General features: G+C 43.6%; 1 protein-coding gene across 1 annotated transcript in view; it reads right to left on the reverse strand.

Annotated features, from left to right (window-relative positions):
• Positions 1 to 19,024, reverse strand: part of rgmb (repulsive guidance molecule BMP co-receptor b) — a 244,024-nt gene extending 225,000 nt beyond the window's left edge. The window contains exon 1 of the mRNA XM_055633280.1: positions 18,777 to 19,024. The gene's annotated coding sequence lies outside the window, so the exon portion shown is untranslated. The remainder of the gene's footprint in view (positions 1 to 18,776) is intronic.
• Between the last annotated feature and the right edge of the window lie 594 nt (positions 19,025 to 19,618).

Below are 19,618 nucleotides of genomic sequence, written 5' to 3' on the forward strand. Positions count from 1 at the left end.
AAGAGGTTTGCTTGCTAGAGTTATGATCAGTCAATACTGTATAATTGTCATATGTACTGGCAATGGAACAATGAAATACTTACTTGCTGAAGCAAAACAGGCCCATTAATAAAATAACACAAATAAATGTAATAATTAATAATACAAAACATTATTAATGGTAACATTAGGTAACAATAATAATGGGAAACAATGGGAATCAGTGGTGCAGCCAAAAACACAATAGAAGCTCATAACTGCTGAGGTAGTGGTTGGTGCTATACAGTGTTCAAGTGCCTTATGGCTGTTGGAAAGAAGCAGTTCTTGAACCTGGTGTTCGGGGGATTCGGGATCCTGCACCCTCTCCCTGATAATAGTAGCAAATAAGAGCATGGCCAGGGTAGTGTGGGCCTTTGATGATATTTGCTGCCTTTTTGAGGATGCCCATCCTACAGATGCCTTTGATGGTGAGGTGGTCAGTATCTATGATGGACCAGGCAATGTCTGCTGCTCTGTGTAGCCTCCTTCATGTATGGCCATGCAGATTACTGGCCTGGAACATCGGGCCCTGTAGCGGCGATTGCGGAGGCCAAAATAGGCCCGACTATAGGTGGACAAGGGGATGGGGCCTGGACTTTGTGCCTTCCCTCCTTGCCTTTGTGCCTCACAGTGGGAACCATTGTAGGGGGGATGTTTTTATGTTTTATGTTAAAGTCTTCTTTAATGTTGTGTTGTGTTCTTATTAGTGTGCTGCAATGGCAACTTGAATTTCACTGAGCCAATTGGTGTATGTGACAATAAATGAACCTTTGAACCAAGAGCTTGCCTGCACCATTCAGTACGAGTAGCTGCTAGGATCTGTAATGTCCTGCAGATCGATGCTGTAAGTAGCTCTAATAAACATGTGCTGTGTCTTGATATGTGTTTGACTCCACTCATTACAGTGGGTGTATGGAACAAGCTGTCAGAGGAGGTAGAAGGTACACAAAATAGCTGGAGAAACTCAGCGGGTGCAGCAGCATCTATGGAGCGAAGGAAATAGGCGACGTTTCGGGCCGAAAACCCTTCTTCAAACTGATGGGGGGGGAGGGGGAGAAGGAAGGAAAAAGGAAGGAGGAGGAGCCCGAGGGCGGGGGGATGGGAGGAGACAGCTCGAGGGTTAAGGAAGGGGAGGAGACAGCAAGGGATTTATCCAGGTTTTACTTCTACAGTCAGTCATATACATCACAAATTTGGTCGGGATATTTCAGTTGAAATTTTAACGTTAATTCTGAAGTGGGAATGATGGAAAAAGCGTTTATCAACAATTTTTTTTTTTAAATGGTGCTTACAAACTGGGTATCTTCATTGCCACATACATCTAATCTGAATGTCTGGTAATGTGGCATCTTAGAAACATAGAAACATAGAAAATAGGTGCAGGAGTAGGTCATTCGGCCCTTCGAGCCTGCACCGCCATTCGATATGATCATGGCTGATCATCCAACTCAGTATCCCATACCTGCCTTCTCTCCATACCCCCTGATCCCTTTAGCCACAAGGGCCACATCTAACTCCCTCATAAATATAGCCAATGAACTGGCCTCAACTACCTTCTGTGGCAGAGAATTCCACAGATTCACCACTCTCTGTGTAAAAAATGATTTTTTCATCTCGGTCCTAAAAGACTTCCCTCTTATCCTTAAACTGTGACCCCTAGTTCTGGATTTCCCCAACATCGGGAATAATCTTCCTGCATCTAGCCTGTCCAACCCTTTAAGAATTTTGTAAGTGTCTATAAGATCCCCCCTCAATCTTCTGAATTCCAGCGTGTACAAGCCGAGAGGTCTTGACACCTTTAAATATATTACCAACCATTTGCTGCATTTATGTCCTTTGGCCATCTCTTGTTAGTTAGTAATGTTTAACCTGTCAGATGGGTATAGTCAGTTTTGTCAGTAATTATCAGACAATTTTTGTTTGGAAGTGGAAAGAAATAATAAAAATTGCGTTAATTGCAATGTGTAATAAGATTTGAGATACTGTATTATAATTTAGCCGCATGTCATTGTGGTATATATCATGTCTTGAATGGTGAATATGTTTAGTTTGTGACTTTATTTGAAGCAGAAATAATATGTGAATGCTTCATTGAGCATAATTCCGACTGGTAACTACGGACTTCTTCCGAGCACGCGTCATGCAAGCCATCTTAAATGACCACCCAAAATGTCATTTGGCAACCTAAAAAGGCAGTGTTAGAGCATGCTCATTGAGGTTGCTGGCGGCCACTTGCCTTCTGACAGCAGGCAGCTGCAGTGGACCAAAGCGTCATGTTACCAGCCAGCGCCGTCGACCGTGATTACAGCTCGTCCTTTCGAGGTTGCCCGGCTGGCAACAGGGAACAAAAGTTCAGCGAGAGCCCTGCTATTAAATCTTTCCCTCTTCACTTTAAACCTATGTCCTTTAGTTCTCAATTACTCCACTCTGGTCAAGAGACTCTGTGCACCTACCCAATCTATTCCTCTCATGATTTTATGTACCTCTGTAAGATCATCCCTCATCGTCCTGCGCTCCAAGGAATTGAGTCCCAGCCTGCTCAACCTCTCCCTATAACTCAGATTCTCAAGTCCTGGCAACATCCTCATAAATCTTCTCTGTGCCCTTTACAGCATCTTTCCTGTAACATGGTATCCAGAATTGAACACAATATGGACTCAGCAACTGTTGTGTATTTGGTGCTGGAAACGGAGTTTAGTTAATACTCGGACACGAGAGTAAACTAACCAGCTTCTTTTATTCTGAACGCCACAATGATTCTCTCTTGCACATGCGTCAATTGCGCGACCTTAAATATGGTAATCATATTTCATACACAATACCAACGTTTTATATAACCCCAACATGACCTTTAAAGTAAATGTCTGTTTTTGAAATAAAAATAATCACAAATCTAACCAGATTAGTGGTAAATTGGCCATTGTTCAATTTTTTTTTCAGGTTTACTGAGTTCCTTCCTTCTCTTACTGTGGAATTAACTTCTTGCAGTGACAGAAAACCCATGCCAAACAAGACTTGCCCAATTCTAATGTTATATGAAAGTGAAAGATATCTATTTTTATACTGACTCGTTTATTGAGAGGGAAAAGGATAGTTTATTGTGATGAACTAAATCTTTCCACACTAAATCATGGATTTTCTTTTAAATAACAGACCCTGGTAATGATCCATATGGTCTCAATTGATATCAAAATGATCAATATCTTAAGAATTCATCTTTACCAAATAATCTGTGGTTTCATATTTCCCCAGGCAACAAGGTGACAATTTTATTCAAGTGTAATCAATGTTTTCATTATGTTCTTTAATCTAGCAGCAAAAAATGATGTGTGTGTGGCTAGTAAATGCTGCTGCTATTGTACTTTGCAAGTTCACCTGTGCTTCTCAAGAGTATAAACATGGTAGAGGTCAGCTCAGCTTTACTGTGTGCTGTTTGTAATGCATAGAAAATGTCTCCGGCAAGGGAATGGATATCCTAGTGCACTCACTGCTAAATGCATTGTCCCAGCCTTCAAAATTGCACATGTAATGAGCTTTAAATTACTACCAAGATTGAGCCAATAAATATTTCTGAAGATACACATACATGTTCACTAGTGATTTAAAACGTTTCACTTCTCACCATCGGATAATGGAAGGGTCATTTTAGTAATGCAAGCCTGACATTTGTGGCAGTTGCCATTATGGTCATACAGCTGTCTACAATACTTACATCCATTTGCAAAGGCTTTCTTTTTATGGGTTCAAGAAAGCAGAGTATTGTGTACACAAGTACATCGCAAAGCTGTCAAGTGCAGATGCTTGAAATACAAAATTAAAATTATAAATGCACATCAGGTCACGCAGGATCAGTGGAGTGATACACTCAATATATCAGGTCAAGGCGCCTTGATCAGAATTGGGAAAATGAGAAGCGTATTTTAGGTTGCAAAGAGGGGAATATGGAAAGGAGAGGGAGTATTTATGACTGAGTGCAGATCAAAGTAGTCAAGGTAACAGTAACTTTAACAATAAGCAGCTAAAATTAAATGTTACATAGATAAATTGAAACAAAGGTACAGCGGAGGAGTGAGAGGGAGAACTAGACTGGCAGGTGACTGGAAGATCAAGGTCACCTTTGCATACTGAAGGAAGGTGGTCTGCAAAACAGTTATCTCATCCAAGGTACACAAAAATGCTGGAGTAACTCAGCGGGTGCAGCAGCATCTATGAAGCAAAGGAAATAGTCACCGTTTCGGGCCGAAACCCGACGTTATCTCATCCATATTGATTTCTCCGAAACAGAGAAGACCATGTTGTGAGCACCTAAATGCTGTGCAAGTGACTTGTTGCTTCAAACTGGAAGGAATATTTGGGTGCCTGGATGGTAGAAATAGAGACAAATAAATATTCCGTTTCCTGCGGTTGCAAGGAAAACTGCTGTGAACAAGGACATAGGTTTAAAGTGAAGAGGGAAAGATTTAATAGCAGGGCTCTCGCTGAACTTTTTTTCCCTGTTGCCAGCCGGGCAACCTCGGCAGCTCTTTAGGTTGCCAAATGACATTTTGGGTGGTCATTTAAGACGGCTTGCATGACGCGTGCTCGGACGAAGTCCGTAGTTACCAGTCGGAATTATGCTCAATGAAGCATTCACATATTATTTCTGCTTCAAATAAAGTCACAAACTAACATATTCACCATTCAAGACATGATATATACCACAAGAAATATTTAGTTTTAATTTGAAAATAACAAAAATTAGATTTTTGAAAATTAATCAATATGGGGCAAAGGGATTAATGAATGGTTAATTACTTTTTCAAAATTAATCAATTAATCAGTTAATCAGAAAGCAGCCCTGGTACAGAAGTGTGAAAATGCATAACTCCAAATTCAGGGACAGTTTCTTCCCTGTTGTTATCAGGCAACTGAACTATCCTATCCCGATTTAAGAGCGGTCCTGACATATCACCTACTTCATTGGAGACCCTCAGACGATTTTTACATGGAGTTGACCTTGCACTACGCATTATTCCCATCATCCTGTATCTGTATATTGTGGCTGGCTTAATTATAATCAAGTATAGTCTTTCCACTGACTGGAAGGCATGCAACAAAAAAGCTTTTCACTGTACCTCGGTGCACGTGACAATAAACTAAACTAAGCTGTTTAAACTAAACTATACGAAACATGTTTCCCAGATCAACTGCAGCACAACACTTTCATGGTTTTCCCCAAGGGAATAATGTGTTGTAATCAGAGCACTTATACCGTATCTCTATTCCTTCAAACTTTAAATTTAACATCTAACCAGCAACTCTTTTACACCAGTGTGAATTGTGCTCTTTCTTACATTACTCACTTTCTTACATTAAACCAAACTACTGCCTAATTAAGTCAAACATATTCACACATTGAGATGAGGAAAAAAAGTTGTTGATGATTTTGCATTTCCAGCATTTTGAGGATTTCTAGTCAATCAGTCAACTGGAATAAAACAGGTCAATCTATCTATACATAACTAAAACTCTAACTTGTGCTCTTGCGGTTTGCACGATCTTTCTATTCGCGCAAAAACGGTACGCGATAGCGCTATGATTTCTCGCCAGATCACTCACCGTTCTCCTGTGCTGCGAATGCACCAAGTTTCATTCCATCGCACCGCCAGCTCCAGCCCCTTCCCCTTTGGTTCCCCTCGCTGGCTCCTGCCCCCTCCCCATGAAACACCCCTCTCCCCCATAACCCACGTCTTTTCTCCGAGATCTCCCCCCGCCCCCCCACATCCCTTCACCCCTGCCCACACCCCCTCTCCCTGAACAACTCCCCCTCTGCTCCGGCTCCACAACACTCGCTGCTGTCCACTCCCTCCCCCTCCCCCCACCCACAGCCCACCCAAACCCACCCCAAAACACACCCCTCCCCCTCCCACATTCCCCCGCCTACACACCCCTCCCCTCCCACACCCCCTCTCCCACATCCTCCCTCCCACCCACACACACCCCCCTCCCCCCACACATCCCTCCCCTCTAAACCACCACCCACACACACAAAACCTCCCCCACACACCCCTCTCTCCCCCTCCCACAACCTCACTCCGCCCACACACACCCCTCCCCTCCAAACCCCCCTCCCACACACCGCTCCCCACACCCCCCCCCCACACCCCCTCTCCCACATCCTCCCTCCCACCCACACACAGCCCACCCCAAACACACCCCTCCCCTCCAAACCCCCGCCTACACACACCCCTCCCCCACACCCCCTCTCCCACATTCTCCCTCCCACCCACACACACCCCCTCCCCCACACCCCCCCCTCTCCCCTCCCACAACCTCACTCCACCCACACCCAACGTGTCCCCCCCTTAGTCCTAGCAACATTTTCTGATAATGTCACACCCCTCCCCTCCAAACCCCCGCCCACACACAACCCCCTCCCCCACACCCCCTCTCCCACATTCTCCCTCCCACCCACACACACCCCTCCCCCTCCCACAACCTCACTCCACCCACACACACCCCTCCCCTCCAAAACCCCCGCCCACACACACCCCCTCCCCCAAAACCCCCTCTCCCACATTCTCCCTCCCACCCACACACACACCCCTCCCCCTCCACACAACCTCACTCCACCCACACACACATCCCTCCCCTCTAATCCTCCGCCCCTGACACACACCCCCCAAGTCCCCACACAACCCATTCCCCCACAGAATATACCCCCCTCTCTCCCCCCCTGCCACATCCCTCCTCCCCCTCCCACACCCCTCCCTCCCACATATACAGCTCCCCCTCCCTACCCCACAACCAGTTACACACACACCCTCCCCCAACACCACGCTCTCTCCCCCCAACCCCCCGCCCCACACCTCCCTGCCCACACACACACCCCTCCCCTCCTCCCACATATGAAGAGGAGGGCGATGGAGTGTTGGGGGATGAGGGGAAATGAGCCGCCCCTGCACAGTTAGGAGCTCTTGGTTAGTGGGGGAATATTGCGTTGTGGAATGGGCTGCGTTGGGGGACCAGGCCTGCCGTATGACTGGGACCCAACGTGTCCCACTTAGTCTAGTTATTCTTAAGATTTAATATGTTTAACCAAATAGTGAAGCTTTTATTTTGATAATGTCCTCTTCTGTCAGATAATCTTGTTATTACATTAATTCCAGAAAAAAAAATACATATACCAAATTTAGTATGTAAAAGCAATGACACATTAAATTATTTTTAACATGTAATATACTGACGCACCAACGGTTAAGCATATTCACTACAGTTTAGAAAGGCGAGAGAGAAGCTCATTGAAACTTCCAAAATCCCAATAGACTAGAAGCAGGAAAGAACTTCCCTGTGGTGAAGTTCAAATCCAGGATTCAAAGATACGGGGAGGCTATTTAGGACTACAGTAGGGAAGAATTTTTTCGCATGAATCTGTGGAATCTATCACGGAATGCAGATGAGGACAAAATTGTTACATATATTAAAGATGGATGAAATATATATATTTCAAATAGCTACAATGATCAAGAGACATAGGGAAAAGCAGGAACTGGATACCAAAGTGGAAGATAAACCATGATCATTTTGAATGGAGAGCAGGCTTGAAGGACCAAAGAGACATTTATTGTCATACAGTTTCAGTGCTTCTATATCCCTACTTAAAACTTGATATCTGTTTCTTTGCTGTAGGTAGGCTCAAACAATTATTTTTTTTACTCCCATCATTCCACTAGATTCCAAATTAGATGTTGAAATTGAACAAATTTTGTGCATTTAGCAATGCAATTTTATGTTAAACTATGGACACAAGAAACTGCAGATGCTGGAATCTAATACAAAGTATAGGGTGAATTCCGTGGGTCAGGCAGCACCTGCACTGTGGAATGAATGGATGGATGACATTTGGGTTGATTTATCTCCTGACTGATGGAGTAGGGAGTGAAGAAAGCTGGAAAAGAAAGGTGGGGATGTCAAAGTATGGCAAATGTTAAATAGATATAGGTGCGAGGGGGGGGGGGGGGGGGGGGGGGGGGGGGAGGGAGGCGAGGGAGGCTGATTGGCAGAAGGGTGGATTAAGTTGCAACGGTTAGCAAAGATTTCTTCCAGGTGCACCGGTTCCCTCCCACCTCCCAACTGGGTTTGTAGGTTAATTGGTCTCTGTAAATTGCCCCTAGTGTGTAGAGAGTATATGAGCAAATGGGATAACATAGAACTAGTGTGAATGGGTCAGCATGGACTCAGTGGGCCAAAGGGTCTGTTTTCATGCTGCATCTCTAAACTAAACTGAACTAAACCTATGGACCTTGGTCTTGGGGCCTCCATCTGGAATGAGCTGCTAGACTTCTTGACCAGCAGACTCGTATCCAAGTTGTATCTCCACACACAGTAATCCTGAAACAAACCTTCACTCTGAAGATTATGAAGGATCACCTTTGCTGGGCCCCCAGGTGGGACATCAGAAAAACACGGTTTGGTAAAGGGATAGTGTGATAAGTCGGCAAAAGGAGAAACAGACATAATGAAACCCCAACAAGGACTACTTGATCAACAAAAGCTAAACACAATTAACTTTGATTTTTACACTGAACCCTACGCAACAGCTTGCACAGATTTGAAGATAATTCAGAATGGATTTTCGGATTTATTTAAAACTGCTGCAGAATCTGTTCTGCAGTTTTGAACTCTTGAAATCAATAGGTGCGATTAACTGGATTATATTTAGCGCAGTAGACATTGTGGGTAGTCTCTGAACAGCAACATGTATTAGGTTAAGAATTGTTTCTTTCAATTTCTCACTTCATAAATACAACACAAAATCAAGAATATAGCTTCATCTGCCAAACCAGGCCATCAGTACTATTTTACCATCTGCCAATATCTAACTGAGAATATTTTAAACATAGAAACATAGAAAATAGGTGCAGGAGTAGGCCATTCGGCCCTTCGAGCCTGCACCGCCATTCAATATGATCATGGCTGATCATCCAACTCAGTATCACGTACCTGCCTTCTCTCCATACCCCCTGATCCCTTTAGCCACAAGGGCCACATCTAACTCCCTCTTAAATATAGCCAATGAACTGGCCTCTACTACCCTCTGCGGCAGAAAGTTCCAGAGATTCACCACTCTCTGTGTGAAAAATGTTTTTCTCATCTCAGTCCTAAAGGATTTCCCTCCTTAAACTGTGACCCCTTGTCCTGGACTTCCCCAACATTGGGAACAATCTTCCTGCATCTAGCCTGTCCAACCACTTAAGAATTTTGTAAGTTTCTATAAGATCCCCCCTCAATCTCCTAAATTCTAGTGAGTACAAGCCGAGTCTATCCAGTCTTTCTTCATATGAAAGTCCTGACATCCCAGGAATCAGTCTGGTGAACCTTCTCTGTACTCCCTCTATGGCAATAATGTCCTTCCTCAGATTTGGAGACCAAAACTGTACGCAATACTCCAGGTGTGGTCTCACCAAGACCTTGTACAACTGCAGTAGAACCTCCCTGCTCCTATACTCAAATCCTTTTGCTATGAAAGCTAACATACCATTTGTTTTCTTCACTGCCTGCTTCAAGGCAAGTGTTTACAAATATTTCAACATTTGACTTTTGCATCCCCAAATTGCAAGCTGAAGCAATTTGGGCACAAATTGAACATTGCCAAAGCGTTCTTTCTCAACCGTGGATGGAATTTATCTTCTAATAAAAACAATTCGGAAACAAAAAAAATATCAGTTATGTTGAGCAGGAAAAAGATTGTACCCAGTTTAAAGATCAGGAAGAATTAATTGAAAAAATGAAAGTCACTTGATGTTCCAGAGCTAAACCTTCCTTAGGCCTTTTCCCAAGAAGTAGTAACTTTGGAGCAGCACAGTGGTGCAGCTGGTGGAGCTGCTGCCTCACGGAGACCCTGGTCCGATTCCAAACGCTGTGTGGAGTTTGCATGGTCTTCCTTTAGGTTTCCTCCAGATGCTCCGGTTTCCTTTCCCAGACATATGTGGTCTTGTAGGTTAATTAGCCTCTGTAAATTGCCCCTTGTGTGTAGGGATGAGAAAACTGGATAACACAGAAATGCGAATGAGTAAGCAATGATTGGAGTGTACTCAGAGGGCCAAGGGACTTGTGTCGAAGCTGTATCTCTAAACCCTAAAGCAAAAAAAGCCATATCTAAGACTACACTTCCTGAAAATCGGCAAGAAGAAAGGAGGAGATTAAGGAATGTTTCCGAACTTCTGACCATACTACAGGCAACCGAGAGGAACGTACGTGGGCTGTAAAAGTCACACATTGTTCTTGGAGAGTGTATTTGGAGAGGTTAAAGAAGTAGGAAGAGTATGAGATGGACAGATTTATATAAAATGGGTGATAATTTCATGAATATGCAGATCTGAGACCAGTAAACACCAGAATCACAGCCAAACCATTACAATTGTTTGGAGATAATAATAATTTGAGGCAATAAAAAAGCACACGAGTCTTTTAACTGGAGATGTGCTGGCCTAGAGATGGTGGAGGATAATATTATGAAACAGAAAATAAGCAAGAAGGTGGTGTAAGAAGGTTAATTTATATTTTTGTATAATTCTCTGTATTTCCCACCATCTACCAACATTTTATTCAGAATACACACACAATCAAATGTAAGGTGTTGCAAATTCTCACAGGTGTGATGTGTTGCACTAGCATGCGCTATGTCAAACAAGGGCAGGATTTACACAGTACATGGTGGAGCAATGGAGGGTGTTGCATAATAAACAGATTTGGGAGTACAGGTGCACGGTTCCCTAAAAATGGTCCCACAGGTGAACAGTGTGGTGAAGGCAACATATATCACACTTTCCTTTATTGGGAAGGGTATTGAATACAAAAATTCAGACATCATGATGCAGCTATACTAGTCGTTGGCGAGATCACACATGGAGGACTGTGAGCAGTTTTGGTTGCCCAGCTTCAAGAAAGATGTCTTTAAGTTGGAAAGAGTGCAACAGAGATTCACTAGAAGGCTACTTGGAGGTGTGGGCTTGAGTTAGAGCTAGAGAGAGGATGGCTATGTAGCAATTGTTTTTATTTAACAATTACAGCACGGACCATAAAGTCCGTGCCGGACTTGCCATTTGAACCATAAGAGGCTGAGTAATCACCTTCCTGCGGTGTGCAAGATCATGACGGGCATGGATAAAGTGAGAACTCAGTCTTTTTCCCAGGTTAGATGATTCTAAAACCAGAGGGCTTAGACTTAAGAGGAAGAAAATTTAAGAGGCACCTCAGGGGCATTTTTTTCAAGCAAAGGTTAATCAATATCTGGAATAAGTTGCCAGAGGTTGTGATAGAAGCTGATATAGTTTTTACTTTTAAAAAACATTTGGACAGATATATGGATAGGATGGGTTCTGAAGGCCAAGGGCCAAATGCGACCTGCCCAATATAGACAAGATGGGCCAAAGCACCCTTTTTGTGCTGTAACACAATGGCAAACTGCAATAGGGATGACTGTTTGTCGCCATAATTATCAATTTTACAATGCCCTATATAACAAAAATATATAATTTCCTTAAATGATAGGATGTGTAAAACTTAACATACCATTATTAAAATTGCTGCAAAAACTTCCTAAAGATGGTAAATAAATGATAATTTTTTTCACAAATAATAAGACACTCATAGATCTGCCATTCTGCTAGTGTCAGTATTGTTGTTTAATTTACATTTTCTATTTTACATTTACTCACAGTTAGAAAAAAAAGTATAAATGAATCAGTTCAGCAACATCTAATATAATTAAACACACAGAAACAAACATCAAACAAAGATGATTGATTATCTTAATAAATCTATCACTTCTCCATTGGACAATTTCTTCAGGTTATTAATACTCAATGCATACCACATTGATGAGACTGCCAAGGAGGCTGCCAACTCCTCTACTTCCTGAAGAGACTAATGGGCCTGTCCCACATGTGATTTTTCAGGCGATTGCTGGTGACTGTGAAGTCGCCTGATAAACCGGCGACTGGAATGGCGACTGTCAGAGTGAAACACACACATACACATTTCTTTCTTCACCAGCCCATTATGCAGGTGGGGGACAGGGCAAGTGGGGTTGTGGCTGTATTTAAGACGGTGAAAGCACAGTGCACGGGAAGGGTCATGTAAGTCCTTTAAAAGAGGGGGGGAGATGACAATAGACAATAGGTGCAGGAGTAGACCATTCAGCCCTTCGAGCCAGCACCACTAGTCATTGTAATCATGGCTGATCATCTCCAATCAGTACCCCGTTCCTGCCTTCTCCCCATATCCCCTGACTCCGCTATTTTTAAGAGCCCTATCTAGCTCTCTCTTGAAAACATCCAGAGATCCTGCCTCCACCGCCCTCTGAGGCAGAGAATTCTACAGACTCACAACTCTCTGTGAGAAAAAGTGTTCCCTCGACTCCGTTCTAAATGGCGTACTCTTTATTCTCAAACTGTCCAAGCCCTTAACAATCTTAAATGTTTCAATGAGATCCCCTCTCATCCTTCTAAACCCCAGAGTGTACAAGCCCAGCTGCTCCATTCTCTCAGCATATGACAGAGTCCAGCCATCTCGGGAATTCACCTTGTAAACCTACGCTGCACTCCCTCAATAGCAAGAATATCCTTCCTCAAATTAGGGGACCAAAACTGCACACAATACTCCATGTGCGGTCTCACTTGGGCCCTGACCAACTGCAGAAGAGGGGGGAGAAGGGGGAGAAGGAGTGGAGACAACTTTTAAGAAGCCAGAGATACACGGCTGTGAAGCTTGGCGGACATTAACATTACCGGTCTGTTATCCTTGGCTCTGAAAACTACTGCTTACATTTTTTTTTCCCCAATAAGACAATGAAATTCACCGGTCAGCACCGGCTACAAATTACGAGAACCTACAACAATCTTCGACCTCCTGGCAACCCACTGGGACCTCCTGCAGATCCACCTACAGCTCGAGAATTCTCGCTACTCTCCATGGCAGCTTCATTCTGGTCACTGCTAATTTTTCAACATGTTGAAAAATTAGCGGCGACCATAATGATGCTGCGACTAGTTCCCAGAACGCGGGAACTCCTCACGACCATGAAGGTGACTCCCCGTCAACCACCCGCGAACATGTGCCGACCGTGTGGCGATTGCATAGTCTCCTGCAGTCGCCTAAAAAGTCGCCTAAGTGGGACAGGCCCATAAGAAAATTCAACATGGCTCCAGTAACTCTAACAAACTTCCATAGGACTTTAGTCGTTGTCTATGGAACTGATACACTACAATGTGCTACAATACTGAGGACTCAGTATTAGTTTATTGTCATGTGTACCAAAGTACACTGAAAAGCAAGCCAGCAAAGTCCGATCAAGGATAGCCCAAAGGTCACCAAAGAGGTAGATAGTAGTTCAGCACTGCTCTCTGGTTGTGGTAGGATAGAAACATAGAAACATAGAAATTAGGTGCCTGCACCGCCATTCAATATGATCATGGCTAATCATCCAACTCAGCATCCTGTACCTGCCTTTTCTCCATACCTTTAGCCACAAGGGCAACATCTAACTCCCTCTTAAATATAGCCAATGAACTGGCCTCAACTACCTTCTGTGGTAGAGAGTTCCAGAGATTCACCACTCTCTGTGTGTGATGATTCAGTTGCCTGATAACAGTTGGGAAGAAACGGTTGCTGAATCTGGAGGTGTGCGTTTTCACATTTATATGCCTTTTGCCTGATGGGAGAGGAGAGAAGATGGTGGCCAGGGTGTGACTTGTCCTAGATTAGTCTGGCTGGGTCTTGCTGAGGCAGCGTGCATATGCACCTTTTATTCCTTTCCCCTCTTCCGATCCACCTATGTTCCCTCTGGCTTCACATTTCATGCCTCTTCGATCCTTATCTCACACTCTTTGCAATTTCAAATCTGGCATTTGTCCACTACACTCACCCGTATCCACCTAATACTTGTCAGGCTTTGTTCTGCCCCCCCCCCCCCCCCCCCCACCTCTCTTCCAGATTTCTCTCTCCCCCCCCCCCCCAACTACAATCAGTCTATAGATCGACCCAATCCATTGCCTATGAATGTTATACAGATATGCCACCTGATCCACTGAGTTACTCCAGCACTTAGTATCTTCTAGAATCAATACGGAATTCAACAGTTTCAGATAATCAGCTCTTGCATTTCACATATCCATCATTAGTAGCTTCAAGTAAATTATGGGTACACAAAAATGCTGGAGAAACTCAGCGGGTGTGGCAGCATCTATGGAGCGAAGGAAATAGGCGACGTTTCGGGCCGAAACCCTTCTTCAGAATTTTTAATTATGATTCTGTTTAGCTTAGTTTAATTTATAGATACGGCGCGGAAACAGTCCCTTCGGCCCACCGTGTCCGCCCCGACCATCGATCCCCGCACATTATGTTTCTCCAATGTATACTTCCTTCATATTGCGTCTTTGTTTCTCACTAATTATTTTGTGCCGCCCTCATTTATTCTATAATCTATGCGTAATGCCTATGTGTTCTCTCTTCCCCTCTATTGTTTTCACTGCATCCTCACAATTTTGAAAGTTCATTAACTCTGACCATTAATCTTACTTTTCCCTTCACAGCTGCTGCCTGACCTGCATGACACTGTAATTTATTGCTGCTATTAAAGGAGTTAGCAATTGCCATACAAAATTAACCCACAGACAAGAATTGTGTTGTTTCCATGAGTTTTACTGCATTATACCTGCTGACCAAAACATCCAGCCCGTCGGCTCTGGGGGTCATCCTGGGGTCTCCAGGTACCGTACAGGGTCCCTCAGTCGGGTCGGGTGATTTCCAGCCAGCGTGGAAAAGGCCGGGATCGTAAAATTGCGAGAGCCTTGAGGTGCTCAAGCAGCTTGTCCAAAACGGCAGCGATTTCTGCCATTTTTCTGATCCAGGTAAGTTGTTGGAAGTTGTAATTGAGCCTTTTATGTTCCGGAGCTCCGCAAATGTCGCCGCAGGCAGGCGCCATCTTGCTTCAGCAGCCATCAGGCTATTAAACCTGACTCAGACAAAACTGTGTTTATTAATAACCCATTATCTGTTATTTGCACTTTATCAGTTTATTTATTCATGTGTGTATATATTTATATTATGGTATAATAACACACTTATCTGTTTTGTAGTAAATGCCTACTATGTTCTGTGTGCTGGAGCAAAGCAAGAATTTCATTGTCCTATACAGGGACACATGACAATAAACTCACTTGAACTTGAACTTGAACTTGAACATACAGCGGAGTTGCGTTGCCTACAAATTGGGAACCAAATCCTGGGAACTGGGCACGGTGACGCAGCGGTAGGCTTGTTGCCTTACGATGCGAGATACCATGGGTGCTGTCTGTACGGAGTTTTTTACATTCTCGCTGTGACCTGTGTGGGTTTTCTCCGAGATCTTCAGTTTACTCCCACACTCCAAAGATGTACAGATTTTTAGGTGCGACAAAGGTTCACCTGCATCTCCTCCAACCTCATCTACTACATCCTTTGCTTTAGGTGTCAGCTGATTTACATCGGTGAGACTAAGCGGAGGTTGGGCGATCGTTTCGCGAACACCTCCACTCAGTCCGCAATAACCAACCTGACCTCCCGGTGGCTCAGCACTTCAACTCCCCCTCCCATTCCCAATCCGACCTCTCTGTCCTGGGTCTCCTCCATTGCCAGAGTGAGCAACAGCGGAAATTGGAGGAACAGCATCTCATATTCCTCCTGGGGACCTTGCGTCCGGATGGCATTAACATTGAATTCTCCCAATTTTGCTAGCCCTTGCTGTCTCCTCCCCTTCCTTAACCCTCGGGCTCCTCCTCCTCCCCTTTTCCTTCCTTCTCCTCCCCCACCCCCCATCAGTCTGAAGAAGGGTTTTGGCCCGAAACGTCGCCTATTTCCTTCGCTCCATAGATGCTGCTGCACCCGCTGAGTTTCTCCAGCAATTTTGTGTACCTTCGATCTTCCAGCATCTGCAGTTCCTTCTTGAACAGGTTTTTAGGCCAATTGGCTTGGTATAAATGTAAATTGTCCCTAGTGTGTGTAGGATCGTGTTAGTGTACGGAGATTGCCGTATCCGCACTGTGTCTCTAAATGAAACTAAACTATCGCAGTGAAATGTTTCACTCCAAGTAGTCACAGCGATTCTGCCATCTGGATCAAATGAAACAGTCCATTTGTGCCAACAATAAGAACCTGACAACATGCGGACATGGGTTGATAAATGGCAAATATCATTCACATCACACGTGTCAGCAATGACAGAGTACCTAACTACCCACCTTTGATATCCAAAGACATTGTTGTGACAGGAAATAGAATCAGTCAATAAAATGCTGGAGGAACAACGGATAAGACATATGTGGAAGTATGTGGCCGTTTTGGGTCAGGACCCTTCTTCAGACAGATGAAGTAGAGGGAAGAAGGCTGGACAAGAGAGGTAGGGGTGGGACAAAGTCTGGCAAGTGATAGGTGGATACAGGAGAGGGGTGGAATGATTGGCAGATGGTGAAGTAAGTGGCAAAGGTAAGATGTGAAAAGGAAACAAAATGGTGTCAGATAAGGAAGAGAGATATATGGGTGGAAGGGGGTGAAAAAAGGTTCCAACCCAAAACATCATCTGTCCATATCCCTCCACAAATGCTGATGATGCACTGAGTTCCTCCAACACTTTATTTTTTGCTCAAGATTCCAGCATCTGCAGTTTCTTGTGTCTGAAATAGAATCAGTCATTTATCCTCCCTAGACTATACTGCTAATAATTTATATTGAGACTGAAGCACTATGCTCTTGCACTTGCCCAGTATCATTTAATTCCCCAATACCCAGAAATCTAGTTAATGACAGACAACTTCAAATCTCTTAGTTTGACAGGCAGTTCTTGGTTCTAGAAATCCCAGCCAGGGGAAACATAGAAAATAGGTGCAGGAGTAGGCCAATCGGCCCTTCGAGCCTGCACCGCCATTCAATATGATCATGGCTGATCATCCAACTCAGTATCCTGTACCTGCTTTCTCTCCATACCCCCTGATCCCTTTAGCCACAAGGGTCACATCTATCTCCCTCTTAAATATAGCCAATGAACTGGCCTCAACTACATTCTGTGGCAGAGAATTCCAGAGATTCACCACTCTCTGTGTAAAAAATGTTTTTCTCATCTCGGTCCTAAAAGATTTCCCCTTTATCCTTAAACTGTGACCCCTTGTTCTGGACTTCCCCAACATCGGAAACAATCTTCCTGCATCTAGCCTGTCCAACCCCCCTTAAGAATTTTGTATGTTTCTATAAGGGAAATATCATCCCCACATCTGTCAAACCCCATTAGGATTTACTGCAGTTCCTTGTGTCCCCATTAACATTCTGATGATTTGAGTGAACCTTTCATTCATCAAAGCTCTTGTGTAGCGGTTTAATCTCTCCTCAAAAGCAGTGAAGCTCTAATTCCAAAGTTTAACTGATGAACCTATACGTGATAAACTCAAGTGGACCAAACTCATCAGACGGCAGATATCTTTCCGCAAGCGATTCACATACTGGCATGGCAAAACATTTTCACCATCAACAATTTCCATGTCAAGAAAGCGATGAAATGCTCTCCATTTGCTATGGATGAATGCTGCTCCAACACCATTCAAGAAGTTCATCACTACCCAAGACAAAGCAATCCACTTGACTGAACACCCACCATCGAGCACTCTAAATATTTGTTACCTCTTTGAACAGGGCACAGTATAATTATATAAATCATTAGTTAGGCCGCAGCAGTGTGCACCAGACAGGGTGCAGTCACCAGGATATTGCCTGAATTTGAACATTTTCAACAACAAGAAAGACTTGACAGATTGCATTTATTGCCAGGAATGCATGTATTTGACGATTGAAGTTTACATTATGAGGGGATGTGTGGGATAGAGGTAAACAACCTTTCCCTTTAAAAATGCTGTGTTTATCCAGTGGACATAGGTTCAAGGTAAAGGGTAGGAGATTGAAAATAAGAACGTGGTTGAAATTTGGAACATACTATCCAAAGGGATTGTGCAGGGTGTTACTCTCACCACACTTAATAAACATTTGAAATTACATGGTTAAAGGCTGTGTACTGGAAGATGGGATTAGTGTAGAGAGGAAGTTGATGGCCTCACCAACATAATGGTCCAATGGACTTGTTTCCGTTGTGTTACTCTATGACATGTGGCAGCAATGTGTATCAACCAAATTTAGCAGAAGTTACTCGACTATATTACTTTGAAAGAGCCTCCCATAACAAGTGACAATATAACATACAGCACGCATCAAGACCGTCCGGGAACACATATTCTTCTAGTCCCATCAACCATAACCTTCCATCCCTTCCCGTCCAGCCAGAATTTTGGTGAGAGGGAAATCATTAAACCCCATTAGGATTTATTGGAGTTCCTTGTGTCCCCATTAACATTCTGATGATTTGAAGTGACCTTTAGAATTAACCAGAATGGACCAGTTCATAAAGTTGGGTAACCACCTGTTTAGAAACACTTTGGAATCAGCAAAGAAATGTCACCTTGCCACAGATGCCCAGTACATGAAAACTATTTGCATTAAAAATAATTAAATTTAAAGAGGTATTCGTCAAGTAAACATTAACAGACAGCTTTCTGACTGGGACTGGGGGTTACAGCGGGGACAGTGACACGGGCCCACGGGTTTCTGTCCAACATGCCAAGGTATTGCAATGAAGGAAGGTTCGAACTGCCTCGCACACTGTGAAGCCTCAGTGTGGAGCTGGACGCAGTCTTACTCACAGTCACTACAGATCAGCCCGGTGGTCAAGGGGTGTTCCCGCATCCACACCCACAGCCGCTCCCAGCGCTGTCTCTCACCAAGAACCCGATCAATGCAAGGCATTGCCCGAGTGCTTCTCTTCCATCTTCAGCCTTCGGGTACCTGCAGTTTGTTTTTCACCACTGATGCTGAAGCTCAGCAACATTGCCAATGCAGCCATATTGCCCCTTCAATACGCGTGCGCCGCCGCACGGTTCTCTGGACCATGTATTCCTGTCCAGACTTGAGGCAAGTCTGGTGTCCGCTCGTCTCAATGGACTACAATACCCACACTGCAGCCTCTCCAGAAACTCACCACTCAACCAGTGGCTATCTGACAGTCGCGGTTACAGCAGGGGGGCTTCTATTATTTGAGAGTAATACTTTGACTTGCTTTATTAAAATAGTAAACAGATTAGATTAGATTAGATTAGATTAGATTAGTTAATCTAAGGAGATCGAGAATTTAGTGACATTGTGCCAGGACAATAACTTAGTTTGAATTGATTGTATCTATTGTATCTATGGTATATCTGATCTGTTTGGATAACATGTAAAATAAAATGTTCATTATATTCACAATACTACATTTACCATTATACCACATATTGCACATTTCTGGATAGTACTGAGATTAGTTAATCTAATCTAAAGACTTGCTTTATTGAAATAGTAAACAGCAAATATTTACAGAAAAAATAAGGTCAATATTGCAAATAATAACGACCTTAATTTTTAAAAAGTGTATTAAAATTATAACATTAGAGTAGAAGTAGGCTATTCAGCCCCTCACGTATGTTCCACCATTAAATTAAATAATAGC

Source organism: Leucoraja erinacea, chromosome 3, assembly GCF_028641065.1.
Source record: "Leucoraja erinacea ecotype New England chromosome 3, Leri_hhj_1, whole genome shotgun sequence".
NCBI lineage: Eukaryota > Metazoa > Chordata > Chondrichthyes > Rajiformes > Rajidae > Leucoraja > Leucoraja erinaceus.